Source organism: Bombina bombina, chromosome 1 (genome assembly GCF_027579735.1).
Source record: "Bombina bombina isolate aBomBom1 chromosome 1, aBomBom1.pri, whole genome shotgun sequence".
Lineage (NCBI taxonomy): Eukaryota > Metazoa > Chordata > Amphibia > Anura > Bombinatoridae > Bombina > Bombina bombina.
This window is the reverse complement of record NC_069499.1, coordinates 333260849-333279304: the sequence shown is the minus strand read 5'-3', so window position 1 is coordinate 333279304 and position 18456 is coordinate 333260849.

Here is an 18456-nt window from a genome sequence, read left to right as displayed (position 1 = left end):
ACATATTTAATTATAGTCCAACTCAGTGTTGCTGGACTCTTATTATGAGACCACAGAAAATGTGTGATCAGAGGAGCAGTAAGGGTTCCAAGTTTTATGTTATTTACATGCTCACGCACTCTGGCTCTGACCTCTCTTGAGGTCATGCCAACATATTGTAAATTGCAAGTAGTGCACGTCAACAAGTAAACAACATAAGTAGCCCTGCAATTAAAACATCTTTCATGTTCGAAGGATTCACCTGTTACTGTGCTCCTGAAACCATTTCCTACAGTAAGGTGGTTACAAGCTATACAATCTGTGTAATGGCATCTGTAGACTCCTTTGGTATCTAACCAGGAACTGGATGAATTTCCAGTTTTGGCTTTAGGCATTGTCGGTGCTACCCTATTGCCTATAGTAATTCCTCTTCTGAAAGCAAAGCGACAGCATTTCCTGGACAAATCAGCTAAGCCCTCATCTGCTGAAAGCAGGGGAAAATGCTTAGAAATTATATTGCAGATGTCTGAGTACTGGTCACTGTATGTGGTCAAAAAGGTAATGTTTTCTTTTGATTGATTTTGAATTGACTTATCATCTTTGTTCTTATCAAGTAAATCATTTCTATCCTTTTTACTTATATCTTTCTTGATACCCAGTAACATTTTCTTAAGATAGCCCCTAGAGACTAACCTGTTGGTTAGTTCATTGGCCTGTGTTTCAAACATATTTTTGTCTGAGCAATTCCTAAGAGTTCTAACATATTGGCCCTTGGCAATGGCTTTAAAGACTCTGTTAGGATGATTGCTCTTGGCATGTAAGATTGTATTTTTCTCTGTGGGTTTGCGAAAGATACTCGTGGAAATGAAACCTTTGGTTTCTGAAATATTACCTTTTAGATTAACATCCAAGTAATTGATTGTGTTAGGGTCAGTTTCAAAAGTGAAACTAAGGCCTATATTGTTACTGTTCAGGTACTGAATGAATCTGGGGATTTGTATCACCTTGCCAGATTAGAATGAGGTCGTCTATGAACCTCTTATGAACCTCTTATAAAAAGTGATGTGTTGTTTGTATTCATTTCTATCTCCATAGATGTGGGACTGTTCCCACCACCCCATATAGAGGTTGGCGTAAGAGGGGGCAAATTTGGCCCCCATAGCAGTCCCACATCTCTGGAGGTAGAAATTATTGTCAAAACAAAAGTAGTTATGTGTTAATAAGAAATTAGTTACCCGCAAAATAAAACTGCACTGTTCCTCCTCAAATTGTCCTGAATTTGTTAGAAAATGCCTAATGGCTTTTAGACCTTCTTTGTGGGGGATTGATGAATATAGCGCTTTTACATCTATTGTGACCCAAGTGTTTGTTGTTTTCCAACCCACATCTCTCAATAGGCCCAATAGATTTTTTGTGTCTGATAAATGGCTTGGTAAGGCCAACACATAGGGCTGCAATATTGCATCCAGCCATTGTGAAAGTTTCTCCATAGGAAACAATGGGGCTGCGTTAGGAGCTGAACGCTGCTTTTCTGCAGGTGTTAGGGTTTTTTTCCAGCCATCTCAGCCCCATTGATTCCTATGGGGAAATCGTGCACAAGCACGTTTAGCCAGCTCACCGCTGACTTAAGCAACGCTGGTATTGAGGTGAGATGTGGAGCTAAATTTTGCTCTACGCTCACCTTTTTGCGGCTAACGCCAGGTTTAAAAAGACCTGTAATACCAGTGTTGGCTTAAGGGAGCGGTGGGAAAAAAAGGAGCGTTAGCCCCGCAAGCCTTACCGACAAAAGCTTGTAATCTAGCTGTTTGTCTTTCAAAATATCTTTATCTTTCCTTTAGTTAATATTTTTATTAATTTCTCTGTATATTTTTAGTGGGATCTAATTCCATTATTTTTATATGTTTTTTTAATCATTAAGTAATCTTTCAGCTTCTGCTTGATATTTAGAACTCTCCATAACTACTACCTCCCTTGTCTGCTGATTTTATAGTAATTTTCTCATCATTTTGTAATTCTTTTAGGGTTTCCCTATCTTTTTTGCTCAAATTTCTCCTATTGGTGCCGTTTTCTTGGGGACAATACTTTTTTGTAAATCATTCAAAACCAATTTTTCAAAAGTCTCCAAATTACTACCTCTATAATTTTTTGGATAAAAGGTCAACTTAGGTTTCAATCCAGTATGTCTGTATTTTGGCACTCTATTAATACATTGATATATTTCTATTGAATTTTAAAGAAGTAACGTTTGAGAGCTACATTTTGAACATATTTCTTAATATTTATGTGTTTCAAATTTGTTCATAGATCCAAAACTTTTCCTTCATTTTCAGTCAATTTCCTTTCACTTAAATTAAAAATTGCATTGTTATTTTTTATTACTTTTGTCTTTTTACTTCTATTCTTTCCACTTCCTCCTCTAGTTCCCCTAGTGTTTTTTTCTTATTCTTGGTGTGTTTCCTATTTTCAGTGATTTTGCTAAATTTCTTGATGTGCCCTCTCTTGGTGGGCTCTGGCCTAAAAAAGCCTTCTCCTCTGTTGTTAGTTCTATAATCTCCTTATTTTCATTTCTATTTTCTAATGGAGTGTATCTATTTTGAATTGGAATTTCTCCCTTATTCGTATTTTCCCACCTTCTATCGTAAAAATTTGTGTGGTTTTCCCTTCTAGAACAGTAGGGATTTTGTCTATAATTCCCCCTATTATATTGTTCATTCCTACCATATCTCTGCTTACTGTGTCTCCATTGCTGGTTCTCAAACCTACCGCTATGTGGATAACTGTTATATTGCTGGTTTTCAAACCTACCATTATGTTGATAACCATTATATTGCTGGTTCTCAAACCTACCATTATGTTGATAACTGTTGTGATGGTAACCCATATTTTTGATTATTAGTATTCCACCTATACCTTTGATTCCTATAGCCATTCCTATTCTCTTCATTATAATACTGTTTATCATTACTACTCCCTTCCCCTCTATTTTTTTCTTGATTCCTAGTCTCAGCATTAGTTTCTACACCCACAACATTAGTTTCAGAGAGTCATATCTTAGGTTCTTGAATGTCTCTTTCTAGTTTTTTACATTTAATTACTTCGATATCTTTTTTTAAATTTCTAATTTAATTTTCCTTTTTTACAGAGCCCCAGGGCTGCGTTAATAGGAGACTTAGAGAGGCGGCTCAGACGTCCTGCTCTACAGGCAAAGGTGTTTTAGTGTAGGCCCTGGGATCTGCCACATAAGCCTCCTATAAGCGTCCTGGGGCTCTGTGAATAAGGATGGGGATAGCACACTAGAGCTAAGTATGTAGGGCTAGATTACAAGTGGAGCACTAATTTATCGTTCATTCATATCTTAAAATGTAACTTATTCTTTAGATGAATGTACAGTAATATTTTGAATTTAATTTTTGTCTTTTCATTAAGATGGTTAAATAATGTGATTCCCAATCTGATTGATAATTAGTAGTTTGAAATCTAAAGTTAATTTGTAGATTCATCTCTTAAATATTTAATATTGATCTTGGTTAAGTGAATATTTTATGTTTTGTACTTCTTTGCTTTTATCTTTCTTTATTTACTAATATGTTGAGTTTTTATAGAGGTAATAGTATCAAGATTGTATTCTGTTAACCTAAACTACTTTTGTCATAGTGTTAATAATTAATCTTGTTTTTCTGTAGTTATATGTGTGATTGCCATTTCGTCTCTTACAATCCAAAGCATTTCAAAAGACCCTGGAAAACATGCTATTTTCAAAAGATATGAAGTGAAATAAAAAATATTGGTATACCACATATTTATAGACAGGCAGACAGACAGATATATAGATGATTGATGGATAAATAGATAGATTGAAAGTAGATAGATAGATAGATAGATAGATAGAAACGTATATATATATAGATAGATAATAGATAGATAGATAGATAGATAGATAGATAGATAGATAGATAGATAGATAGATAGATAGATATAAAGATAGATAGATAGATAGATAGATAGATAGCTGATGAGTCGCACAGCAAAAAAGTTTGAGAACCACTCTACCACCCCCACAATGCACTTCAAATACCAACTTAATAACTAGCCCCTTCTGTAAAGATTGCAATAATTTAGAACCTAACATTTAAGAACAGTAATTGACATTTCAGATTGCAAGTAATTCTTATAATAACACTTTAAAATCAAAATGAGTTATCTGGCAGTTGTTTTATATATCTCAGCATGTTGTAATTTTCTTTTAAAATAGTAAGGTCGCCCGTGGACTTCAGATCCACTGTGCTTATTTGATAATATGTACAGAGTGAAAAATTAACAGGCACTTAATTTTGTTAAAAGTTTGGCATGAATGCTTTATGGTTTCACACAATACTAAATGCAGCCTTATTGTGAAATACACTGGCAGAATTTCTGTTTGGGTATTTGTTAACCTTTTTCTGGGAATCTGCCATTTAGTCTGTAAATATTGTAGGTGGCTCTATTGAAAACACCTTGTATCCTGGAGTATTGCGATATGTAAGAGCAGAAGTGATTTGCATGAGTTTTAAAGGGGTTCTAAAGCCCAGTGGCGGCTCATGGGGGTTATTCAAATGGGGGTTCACAGACCAGTTATGAATATATATATATATATATATATATATATATACACACACACACACTGTATATTCAATATCTATAAATATATATATACACACACTGTATTTTCAATATATATATATATATATATATATATATATATATATATATATATATTAAACACACTCTGTAATCCCGCTACTCCAGAAAGAGGACTTGAGATATTTGTTTATTTATATTGTTTGTTTGTTTATATAGATACAGGGAGTGCAGAATTATTAGGCAAGTTGTATTTTTGAGGATTAATTTTATTATTGAACAACAACCATGTTCTCAATGAACCCAAAAAACTCATTAATATCAAAGCTGAATAGTTTTGGAAGTAGTTTTTAGTTTGTTTTTAGTTATAGCTATTTTAGGGGGATATCTGTGTGTGTGGACCACAGGTTCTCAATGGGGTTCAGATCAGGTGAACAAGGAGGCCATGTCATTAGATTTTCTTCTTTTATACCCTTTCTTGCCAGCCACGCTGTGGAGTACTTGAACGCGTGTGATGGAGCATTGTCCTGCATGAAAATCATGTTTTTCTTGAAGGATGCAGACTTCTTCCTGTACCACTGCTTGAAGAAGGTGTCTTCCAGAAACTGGCAGTAGGACTGGGAGTTGAGCTTGACTCCATCCTCAACCCGAAAAGGCCCCACAAGCTCATCTTTGATGATACCAGCCCAAACCAGTACTCCACCTCCACCTTGCTGGCGTCTGAGTCGGACTGGAGCTCTCTGCCCTTTACCAATCCAGCCACGGGCCCATCCATCTGGCCCATCAAGACTCACTCTCATTTCATCAGTCCATAAAACCTTAGAAAAATCAGTCTTGAGATATTTCTTGGCCCAGTCTTGACGTTTCATCTTGTGTGTCTTGTTCAGTGGTGGTCTTCTTTCAGCCTTTCTTACCTTGGCCATGTCTCTGAGTATTGCACACCTTGTGCTTTTGGGCACTCCAGTGATGTTGCAGCTCTGAAATATGGCCAAACTGATGGCAAGTGGCATCTTGGCAGCTGCACGCTTGACTTTTCTCAGTTCATGGGCAGTTATTTTGCGCCTTGGTTTTTCCACACGCTTCTTGCGACCCTGTTGACTATTTTGAATGAAACGCTTGATTGTTCGATGATCACGCTTCAGAAGCTTTGCAATTTTAAGAGTGCTGCATCCCTCTGCAAGATATCTCGCTATTTTTGACTTTTTTGAGCCTGTCAAGTCCTTCTTTTGACCCATTTTGCCAAAGGAAAGGAAGTTGTCTAATAATTATGCACACCTGATATAGGGTGTTGATGTCATTAGACCACACCCCTTCTCATTACAGAGATGCACATCACCTAATATGCTTAATTGGTAGTAGGCTTTCGAGCCTATACAGCTTGGAGTAAGACAACATGCATAAAGAGGATGATGTGGTCAAAATACTCATTTGCCTAATAATTCTGCACTCCCTGTATATATATATATATATATATATATATATATATATATATATATATATGTACACAAAATGTATCACACCAAAAGTGAATTAAATACCTATGTGGTAAAATATCAGCCTATTTTTTTTCACAATTCCCACATATATACAGGGAGTGCAGAATTATTAGGCAAATGAGTATTTTGACCACATCATCCTCTTTATGCATGTTGTCTTACTCCAAGCTGTATAGGTTCGAAAGCCTACTACCAATTAAGCATATTAGGTGATGTGCATCTCTGTCATGAGAAGGGGTGTGGTCTAATGACATCAACACCCTATATCAGGTGTGCATAATTATTAGGCAACTTCCTTTCATTTGGCAAAATGGGTCAAAAGAAGGACTTGACAGGCTCAGAAAAGTAAAAAATAGTGAGATATCTTGCAGAGGGATGCAGCACTCTTAAAATTGCAAAGCTTCTGAAGCGTGATCATCGAACAATCAAGCGTTTCATTCAAAATAGTCAACAGGGTCGCAAGAAGCGTGTGGAAAAACCAAGGTGCAAAATAACTGCCTATGAACTGAGAAAAGTCAAGCGTGAGGCTGCCAAGATGCCACTTGCCACCAGTTTGGCCATATTTCAGAGCTGCAACATCACTGGAGTTCCCAAAAGCATAAGGTGTGCAATACTCAGAGACATGGCCAAGGTAAGAAAGGCTGAAAGACGTCCACCACTGTACAAGACACACAAGCTGAAACGTCAAGACTGGGCCAAGAAATATCTCAAGACTGATTTTTCTAAGGTTTTATGGACTGATGAAATGAGAGTGAGTCTTGATGGGCCAGATGGATGGGCCCGTGGCTGAATTGGTAAAGGGCAGAGAGCTCCACTCCGACTCAGACGCCAGCAAGGTGGAGGTGGAGTACTGGTTTGGGCTGGTATCATCAAAGATGAGCTTGTGGGCCCTTTTCGGGTTGAGGATGGAGTCAAGCTCAACTCCCAGTCCCACTGCCAGTTTCTGGAAGACACCTTCTTCAAGCAGTGGTACAGGAAGAAGTCTGCATCCTTCAAGAAAAATATGATTTTCATGCAGGACAATGCTCCATCACACGCGTCCAAGTACTCCACAGCGTGGCTGGCAAGAAAGGGTATAAAAGAAGAAAATCTAATGACATGGCCTCCTTGTTCACCTGATCTGAACCCCATTGAGAACCTGTGGTCCATCATCAAATGTGAGATTTACAAGGAGGGAAAACAGTAAACCTCTCTAAACAGTGTCTGGGAGGCTGTGGTTGCTGCTGCACGCAATGTTGATGGTGAACAGATCAAAACACTGACAGAATCCATGGATGGCAGGCTTTTGAGTGTCCTTGCAAAGAAAGGTGGCTATATTGGTCACAGATTTGTTTTTGTTTTGTTTTTGAATGTCAGAAATGTATATTTGTGAATGTTGAGATGTTATATTGGTTTCACTGGTAAAAATAAATAATTGAAATGTATATATTTGTTTTTTGTTAAGTTGCCTAATAATTATGCACAGTAATAGTCACCTGCACACACAGATATCCCCCTAAAATAGCTAAAACTAAAAACAAACTAAAAACTACTTCCAAAAATATTCAGCTTTGATATTAATGAGTTTTTTGGGTTCATTGAGAACATGGTTGTTTTTCAATAATAAAATTAATCCTCAAAAATCCAACTTGCCTAATAATTCTGCACTCCCTGCATGTCTATATAGACTATATTATGATTGTGTGTGTGTGTGTGTACTACCCCACAAAAAAAGTGATTCCAAACAAGAATAAAACAGCATCTAAGGCCACTGTGGGTTTAAATGGCACACACAGGCACAATAGCAACTTCAAATACAGAATTATTGTGGTTTCAAACAGTGCAGATAAAAGTTGTAACATCTATTATAGCTCTCATAGGAAATCAAGAAACAGACTAGAAATCATAAACTGGCATTTGACAAACCATTAAAATAAGTACTAAAATTAAAGTAGGGCAAAAAGTGTTCCATCAGTGGAACATTGTCTAAATCAAATGCCAAGACGCCTATGTGCAAATCGTGTCAAAAATATAAAACTGCAACATATAATTTTAAACTAATCCCATCTGTAGCATTAGTTACCGGAAACACTATTTACTGATCTTCTTGGTCACAGAGATAGGCTCCACAAATTGCCATGCAATATGTGGCGACCCTTTATGGCACCCAATAGATTAAATAATGTTAACAAACTAGTGCAACCATTTTAAAAGTCCACATAGTCGAGTGCAGCTTTCTAAAAGGTCAAACTTTCTTTTTAAAAGCTGATCTATAAATAAAAACAATTTCAAATTCCAAAAGGGTGCTTTTTGTTTTTTGGCACAAAGCAATAATATCAGAAAACCTCATGTCAATCATCTGTGTAAACAGAGCACAGCAGAATGGTTTATAAATATTTTTATTATTAATAGGTAAACAAATATAATTACCAACAAATAGATTCACGACAGTCCACTTACGTGGTCGTACAGTCAAAGAAAAATACTAATCAGAGACCACAGTTGGTTAACTCCAGTGATGTTGCAGCTCTGAAATATGGCCAAACTGATGACAAGTGGCATCTTGGCAGCTGCACACTTGACTTTTCTCAGTTCATGGGCAGTTATTTTGCGCCTTGGTTTTTCCACACGCTTCTTGCGACCCTGTTGACTATTTTGAATGAAACGCTTGATTGTTCGATGATCACGCTTCTGAAGCTTTGCAATTTTAAGAGTGCTGCATCCCTCTGCAAGATATCTCGCTATTTTTGACTTTTCTGAGCCTGTCAAGTCCTTCTTTTGACCCATTTTGCCAAAGGAAAGGAAGTTGCCTAATAATTAAGCACACCTGATATAGGGTGTTGATGTCATTAGACCACACCCCTTCTCATTACAGAGATGCACATCACCTAATATGCTTAATTGGTAGTAGGCTTTCGAGCCTATACAGCTTGGAGTAAGACAACATGCATAAAGAGGATGATGTGGTCAAAATACTCATTTGCCTAATAATTCTGCACTCCCTGTATATATATATATATATATATATATATATATATATATATGTACACAAAATGTATCACACCAAAAGTGAATTAAATACCTATGTGGTAAAATATCAGCCTATTTTTTTTCACAATTCCCACATATGTACAGGGAGTGCAGAATTATTAGGCAAATAAGTATTTTGACCACATCATCCTCTTTATGCATGTTGTCTTACTCCAAGCTGTATAGGCTCGAAAGCCTACTACCAATTAAGCATATTAGGTGATGCGCATCTCTGTCATGAGAAGGGGTGTGGTCTAATGACATCAACACCCTATATCAGGTGTGCATAATTATTAGGCAACTTCCTTTCATTTGGCAAAATGGGTCAAAAGAAGGACTTGACAGGCTCAGAAAAGTAAAAAATAGTGAGATATCTTGCAGAGGGATGCAGCACTCTTAAAATTGCAAAGCTTCTGAAGCGTGATCATCGAACAATCAAGCGTTTCATTCAAAATAGTCAACAGGGTCGCAAGAAGCATGTGGAAAAACCAAGGCGCAAAATAACTGCCTATGAACTGAGAAAAGTCAAGCGTGAGGCTGCCAAGATGCCACTTGCCACCAGTTTGGCCATATTTCAGAGCTGCAACATCACTGGAGTGCCCAAAAGCACAAGGTGTGCAATACTCAGAGACATGGCCAAGGTAAGAAAGGCTGAAAGACGACCACCACTGAACAAGACACACAAGCTGAAACGTCAAGACTGGGCCAAGAAATATCTCAAGACTGATTTTTCTAAGGTTTTATGGACTGATGAAATGAGAGTGAGTCTTGATGGGCCAGATGGATGGGCCCGTGGCTGAATTGGTAAAGGGCAGAGAGCTTCACTCCGACTCAGACGCCAGCAAGGTGGAGGTGGAGTACTGGTTTGGGCTGGTATCATCAAAGATGAGCTTGTGGGGCCTTTTCGGGTTGAGGATGGAGTCAAGCTCAACTCCCAGTCCTACTGCCAGTTTCTGGAAGACACCTTCTTCAAGCAGTGGTACAGGAAGAAGTCTGCATCCTTCAAGAAAAATATGATTTTCATGCAGGACAATGCTCCATCACACGCGTCCAAGTACTCCACAGCGTGGCTGGCAAGAAAGGGTATAAAAGAAGAAAATCTAATGACATGGCCTCCTTGTTCACCTGATCTGAACCCCATTGAGAACCTGTGGTCCATCATCAAATGTGAGATTTACAAGGAGGGAAAACAGTACACCTCTCTGAACAGTGTCTGGGAGGCTGTGGTTGCTGCTGCACGCAATGTTGATGGTGAACAGATCAAAACACTGACAGAATCCATGGATGGCAGGCTTTTGAGTGTCCTTGCAAAGAAAGGTGGCTATATTGGTCACTGATTTGTTTTTGTTTTGTTTTTGAATGTCAGAAATGTATATTTGTGAATGTTGAGATGTTATATTGGTTTCACTGGTAAAAATAAATAATTGAAATGTATATATTTGTTTTTTGTTAATTTGCATAATAATTATGCACAGTAATAGTCACCTGCACACACAGATATCCCCCTAAAATAGCTAAAACTAAAAACAAACTAAAAACTACATGGTTGTTTTTCAATAATAAAATTAATCCTCAAAAATCCAACTTGCCTAATAATTCTGCACTCCCTGCATGTCTATATAGACTATATTATGATTGTGTGTGTGTGTGTGTGTGTGTACTACCCCACAAAAAAAGTGATTCCAAACAAGAATAAAACAGCATCTAAGGCCACTGTGGGTTTAAATGGCACACACTGGCACAATAGCAACTTCAAATACAGAATTATTGTGGTTTCAAACAGTGCAGATAAAAGTTGTAACATCTATTATAGCTCTCATAGGAAATCAAGAAACAGACTAGAAATCATAAACTGGCATTTGACAAACCATTAAAATAAGTACTAAAATTAAAGTAGGGCAAAAAGTGTTCCATCAGTGGAACATTGTCTAAATCAAATGCCAAGACGCCTATGTGCAAATCGTGTCAAAAATATAAAACTGCAACATATAATTTTAAACTAATCCCATCTGTAGCATTAGTTACCGGAAACACTATTTACTGATCTTCTTGGTCACAGAGATAGGCTCCACAAATTGCCATGCAATATGTGGCGACCCTTTATGGCACCCAATAGATTAAATAATGTTAACAAACTAGTGCAACCATTTTAAAAGTCCACATAGTCGAGTGCAGCTTTCTAAAAGGTCAAACTTTCTTTTTAAAAGCTGATCTATAAATAAAAACAATTTCAAATTCCAAAAGGGTGCTTTTTGTTTTTTGGCACAAAGCAATAATATCAGAAAACCTCATGTCAATCATCTGTGTAAACAGAGCACAGCAGAATGGTTTATAAATATTTTTATTATTAATAGGTAAACAAATATAATTACCAACAAATAGATTCACGACAGTCCACTTACGTGGTCGTACAGTCAAAGAAAAATACTAATCAGAGACCACAGTTGGTTAACTCCAGTGATGTTGCAGCTCTGAAATATGGCCAAACTGATGACAAGTGGCATCTTGGCAGCTGCACACTTGACTTTTCTCAGTTCATGGGCAGTTATTTTGCGCCTTGGTTTTTCCACACGCTTCTTGCGACCCTGTTGACTATTTTGAATGAAACGCTTGATTGTTCGATGATCACGCTTCTGAAGCTTTGCAATTTTAAGAGTGCTGCATCCCTCTGCAAGATATCTCGCTATTTTTGACTTTTCTGAGCCTGTCAAGTCCTTCTTTTGACCCATTTTGCCAAAGGAAAGGAAGTTGCCTAATAATTAAGCACACCTGATATAGGGTGTTGATGTCATTAGACCACACCCCTTCTCATTACAGAGATGCACATCACCTAATATGCTTAATTGGTAGTAGGCTTTCGAGCCTATACAGCTTGGAGTAAGACAACATGCATAAAGAGGATGATGTGGTCAAAATACTAATTTGCCTAATAATTCTGCACTCCCTGTATATATATATATATATATATATATATATATATATATATGTACACAAAATGTATCACACCAAAAGTGAATTAAATACCTATGTGGTAAAATATCAGCCTATTTTTTTTCACAATTCCCACATATGTACAGGGAGTGCAGAATTATTAGGCAAATAAGTATTTTGACCACATCATCCTCTTTATGCATGTTGTCTTACTCCAAGCTGTATAGGCTCGAAAGCCTACTACCAATTAAGCATATTAGGTGATGCGCATCTCTGTCATGAGAAGGGGTGTGGTCTAATGACATCAACACCCTATATCAGGTGTGCATAATTATTAGGCAACTTCCTTTCATTTGGCAAAATGGGTCAAAAGAAGGACTTGACAGGCTCAGAAAAGTAAAAAATAGTGAGATATCTTGCAGAGGGATGCAGCACTCTTAAAATTGCAAAGCTTCTGAAGCGTGATCATCGAACAATCAAGCGTTTCATTCAAAATAGTCAACAGGGTCGCAAGAAGCATGTGGAAAAACCAAGGCGCAAAATAACTGCCTATGAACTGAGAAAAGTCAAGCGTGAGGCTGCCAAGATGCCACTTGCCACCAGTTTGGCCATATTTCAGAGCTGCAACATCACTGGAGTGCCCAAAAGCACAAGGTGTGCAATACTCAGAGACATGGCCAAGGTAAGAAAGGCTGAAAGACGACCACCACTGAACAAGACACACAAGCTGAAACGTCAAGACTGGGCCAAGAAATATCTCAAGACTGATTTTTCTAAGGTTTTATGGACTGATGAAATGAGAGTGAGTCTTGATGGGCCAGATGGATGGGCCCGTGGCTGAATTGGTAAAGGGCAGAGAGCTTCACTCCGACTCAGACGCCAGCAAGGTGGAGGTGGAGTACTGGTTTGGGCTGGTATCATCAAAGATGAGCTTGTGGGGCCTTTTCGGGTTGAGGATGGAGTCAAGCTCAACTCCCAGTCCTACTGCCAGTTTCTGGAAGACACCTTCTTCAAGCAGTGGTACAGGAAGAAGTCTGCATCCTTCAAGAAAAATATGATTTTCATGCAGGACAATGCTCCATCACACGCGTCCAAGTACTCCACAGCGTGGCTGGCAAGAAAGGGTATAAAAGAAGAAAATCTAATGACATGGCCTCCTTGTTCACCTGATCTGAACCCCATTGAGAACCTGTGGTCCATCATCAAATGTGAGATTTACAAGGAGGGAAAACAGTACACCTCTCTGAACAGTGTCTGGGAGGCTGTGGTTGCTGCTGCACGCAATGTTGATGGTGAACAGATCAAAACACTGACAGAATCCATGGATGGCAGGCTTTTGAGTGTCCTTGCAAAGAAAGGTGGCTATATTGGTCACTGATTTGTTTTTGTTTTGTTTTTGAATGTCAGAAATGTATATTTGTGAATGTTGAGATGTTATATTGGTTTCACTGGTAAAAATAAATAATTGAAATGTATATATTTGTTTTTTGTTAATTTGCATAATAATTATGCACAGTAATAGTCACCTGCACACACAGATATCCCCCTAAAATAGCTAAAACTAAAAACAAACTAAAAACTACATGGTTGTTTTTCAATAATAAAATTAATCCTCAAAAATCCAACTTGCCTAATAATTCTGCACTCCCTGCATGTCTATATAGACTATATTATGATTGTGTGTGTGTGTGTGTGTGTGTACTACCCCACAAAAAAAGTGATTCCAAACAAGAATAAAACAGCATCTAAGGCCACTGTGGGTTTAAATGGCACACACTGGCACAATAGCAACTTCAAATACAGAATTATTGTGGTTTCAAACAGTGCAGATAAAAGTTGTAACATCTATTATAGCTCTCATAGGAAATCAAGAAACAGACTAGAAATCATAAACTGGCATTTGACAAACCATTAAAATAAGTACTAAAATTAAAGTAGGGCAAAAAGTGTTCCATCAGTGGAACATTGTCTAAATCAAATGCCAAGACGCCTATGTGCAAATCGTGTCAAAAATATAAAACTGCAACATATAATTTTAAACTAATCCCATCTGTAGCATCAGTTACCGGAAACACTATTTACTAATCTTCTTGGTCACAGAGATAGGCTCCACAAATTGCCAAGCAATATGTGGCGACCCTTTATGGCACCCAATAGATTAAATAATGTTAACAAACTAGTGCAACCATTTTAAAAGTCCACATAGTCGAGTGCAGCTTTCTAAAAGGTCAAACTTTCTTTTTAAAAGCTGATCTATAAATAAAAACAATTTCAAATTCCAAAAGGGTGCTTTTTGTTTTTTGGCACACAGCAATAATATCAGAAAACCTCATGTCAATCATCTGTGTAAACAGAGCACAGCAGAATGGTTTATAAATATTTTTATTATTAATAGGTAAACAAATATAATTACCAACAAATAGATTCACGACAGTCCACTTACGTGGTCATACAGTCAAAGAAAAATACTAATCAGAGACCACAGTTGGTTAACTCCAGTGATGTTGCAGCTCTGAAATATGGCCAAACTGATGACAAGTGGCATCTTGGCAGCTGCACACTTGACTTTTCTCAGTTCATGGGCAGTTATTTTGCGCCTTGGTTTTTCCACACGCTTCTTGCGACCCTGTTGACTATTTTGAATGAAACGCTTGATTGTTCGATGATCACGCTTCTGAAGCTTTGCAATTTTAAGAGTGCTGCATCCCTCTGCAAGATATCTCGCTATTTTTGACTTTTCTGAGCCTGTCAAGTCCTTCTTTTGACCCATTTTGCCAAAGGAAAGGAAGTTGCCTAATAATTAAGCACACCTGATATAGGGTGTTGATGTCATTAGACCACACCCCTTCTCATTACAGAGATGCACATCACCTAATATGCTTAATTGGTAGTAGGCTTTCGAGCCTATACAGCTTGGAGTAAGACAACATGCATAAAGAGGATGATGTGGTCAAAATACTCATTTGCCTAATAATTCTGCACTCCCTGTATATATATATATATATATATATATATATATATATATATATATATATATATATATATGTACACAAAATGTATCACACCAAAAGTGAATTAAATACCTATGTGGTAAAATATCAGCCTATTTTTTTTCACAATTCCCACATATGTACAGGGAGTGCAGAATTATTAGGCAAATAAGTATTTTGACCACATCATCCTCTTTATGCATGTTGTCTTACTCCAAGCTGTATAGGCTCGAAAGCCTACTACCAATTAAGCATATTAGGTGATGCGCATCTCTGTCATGAGAAGGGGTGTGGTCTAATGACATCAACACCCTATATCAGGTGTGCATAATTATTAGGCAACTTCCTTTCATTTGGCAAAATGGGTCAAAAGAAGGACTTGACAGGCTCAGAAAAGTAAAAAATAGTGAGATATCTTGCAGAGGGATGCAGCACTCTTAAAATTGCAAAGCTTCTGAAGCGTGATCATCGAACAATCAAGCGTTTCATTCAAAATAGTCAACAGGGTCGCAAGAAGCATGTGGAAAAACCAAGGCGCAAAATAACTGCCTATGAACTGAGAAAAGTCAAGCGTGAGGCTGCCAAGATGCCACTTGCCACCAGTTTGGCCATATTTCAGAGCTGCAACATCACTGGAGTGCCCAAAAGCACAAGGTGTGCAATACTCAGAGACATGGCCAAGGTAAGAAAGGCTGAAAGACGACCACCACTGAACAAGACACACAAGCTGAAACGTCAAGACTGGGCCAAGAAATATCTCAAGACTGATTTTTCTAAGGTTTTATGGACTGATGAAATGAGAGTGAGTCTTGATGGGCCAGATGGATGGGCCCGTGGCTGAATTGGTAAAGGGCAGAGAGCTTCACTCCGACTCAGACGCCAGCAAGGTGGAGGTGGAGTACTGGTTTGGGCTGGTATCATCAAAGATGAGCTTGTGGGGCCTTTTCGGGTTGAGGATGGAGTCAAGCTCAACTCCCAGTCCTACTGCCAGTTTCTGGAAGACACCTTCTTCAAGCAGTGGTACAGGAAGAAGTCTGCATCCTTCAAGAAAAATATGATTTTCATGCAGGACAATGCTCCATCACACGCGTCCAAGTACTCCACAGCGTGGCTGGCAAGAAAGGGTATAAAAGAAGAAAATCTAATGACATGGCCTCCTTGTTCACCTGATCTGAACCCCATTGAGAACCTGTGGTCCATCATCAAATGTGAGATTTACAAGGAGGGAAAACAGTACACCTCTCTGAACAGTGTCTGGGAGGCTGTGGTTGCTGCTGCACGCAATGTTGATGGTGAACAGATCAAAACACTGACAGAATCCATGGATGGCAGGCTTTTGAGTGTCCTTGCAAAGAAAGGTGGCTATATTGGTCACTGATTTGTTTTTGTTTTGTTTTTGAATGTCAGAAATGTATATTTGTGAATGTTGAGATGTTATATTGGTTTCACTGGTAAAAATAAATAATTGAAATGTATATATTTGTTTTTTGTTAATTTGCATAATAATTATGCACAGTAATAGTCACCTGCACACACAGATATCCCCCTAAAATAGCTAAAACTAAAAACAAACTAAAAACTACATGGTTGTTTTTCAATAATAAAATTAATCCTCAAAAATCCAACTTGCCTAATAATTCTGCACTCCCTGCATGTCTATATAGACTATATTATGATTGTGTGTGTGTGTGTGTGTGTGTACTACCCCACAAAAAAAGTGATTCCAAACAAGAATAAAACAGCATCTAAGGCCACTGTGGGTTTAAATGGCACACACTGGCACAATAGCAACTTCAAATACAGAATTATTGTGGTTTCAAACAGTGCAGATAAAAGTTGTAACATCTATTATAGCTCTCATAGGAAATCAAGAAACAGACTAGAAATCATAAACTGGCATTTGACAAACCATTAAAATAAGTACTAAAATTAAAGTAGGGCAAAAAGTGTTCCATCAGTGGAACATTGTCTAAATCAAATGCCAAGACGCCTATGTGCAAATCGTGTCAAAAATATAAAACTGCAACATATAATTTTAAACTAATCCCATCTGTAGCATTAGTTACCGGAAACACTATTTACTGATCTTCTTGGTCACAGAGATAGGCTCCACAAATTGCCATGCAATATGTGGCGACCCTTTATGGCACCCAATAGATTAAATAATGTTAACAAACTAGTGCAACCATTTTAAAAGTCCACATAGTCGAGTGCAGCTTTCTAAAAGGTCAAACTTTCTTTTTAAAAGCTGATCTATAAATAAAAACAATTTCAAATTCCAAAAGGGTGCTTTTTGTTTTTTGGCACAAAGCAATAATATCAGAAAACCTCATGTCAATCATCTGTGTAAACAGAGCACAGCAGAATGGTTTATAAATATTTTTATTATTAATAGGTAAACAAATATAATTACCAACAAATAGATTCACGACAGTCCACTTACGTGGTCGTACAGTCAAAGAAAAATACTAATCAGAGACCACAGTTGGTTAACTCCAGTGATGTTGCAGCTCTGAAATATGGCCAAACTGATGACAAGTGGCATCTTGGCAGCTGCACACTTGACTTTTCTCAGTTCATGGGCAGTTATTTTGCGCCTTGGTTTTTCCACACGCTTCTTGCGACCCTGTTGACTATTTTGAATGAAACGCTTGATTGTTCGATGATCACGCTTCTGAAGCTTTGCAATTTTAAGAGTGCTGCATCCCTCTGCAAGATATCTCGCTATTTTTGACTTTTCTGAGCCTGTCAAGTCCTTCTTTTGACCCATTTTGCCAAAGGAAAGGAAGTTGCCTAATAATTAAGCACACCTGATATAGGGTGTTGATGTCATTAGACCACACCCCTTCTCATTACAGAGATGCACATCACCTAATATGCTTAATTGGTAGTAGGCTTTCGAGCCTATACAGCTTGGAGTAAGACAACATGCATAAAGAGGATGATGTGGTCAAAATACTAATTTGCCTAATAATTCTGCACTCCCTGTATATATATATATATATATATATATATATATATATGTACACAAAATGTATCACACCAAAAGTGAATTAAATACCTATGTGGTAAAATATCAGCCTATTTTTTTTCACAATTCCCACATATGTACAGGGAGTGCAGAATTATTAGGCAAATAAGTATTTTGACCACATCATCCTCTTTATGCATGTTGTCTTACTCCAAGCTGTATAGGCTCGAAAGCCTACTACCAATTAAGCATATTAGGTGATGCGCATCTCTGTCATGAGAAGGGGTGTGGTCTAATGACATCAACACCCTATATCAGGTGTGCATAATTATTAGGCAACTTCCTTTCATTTGGCAAAATGGGTCAAAAGAAGGACTTGACAGGCTCAGAAAAGTAAAAAATAGTGAGATATCTTGCAGAGGGATGCAGCACTCTTAAAATTGCAAAGCTTCTGAAGCGTGAT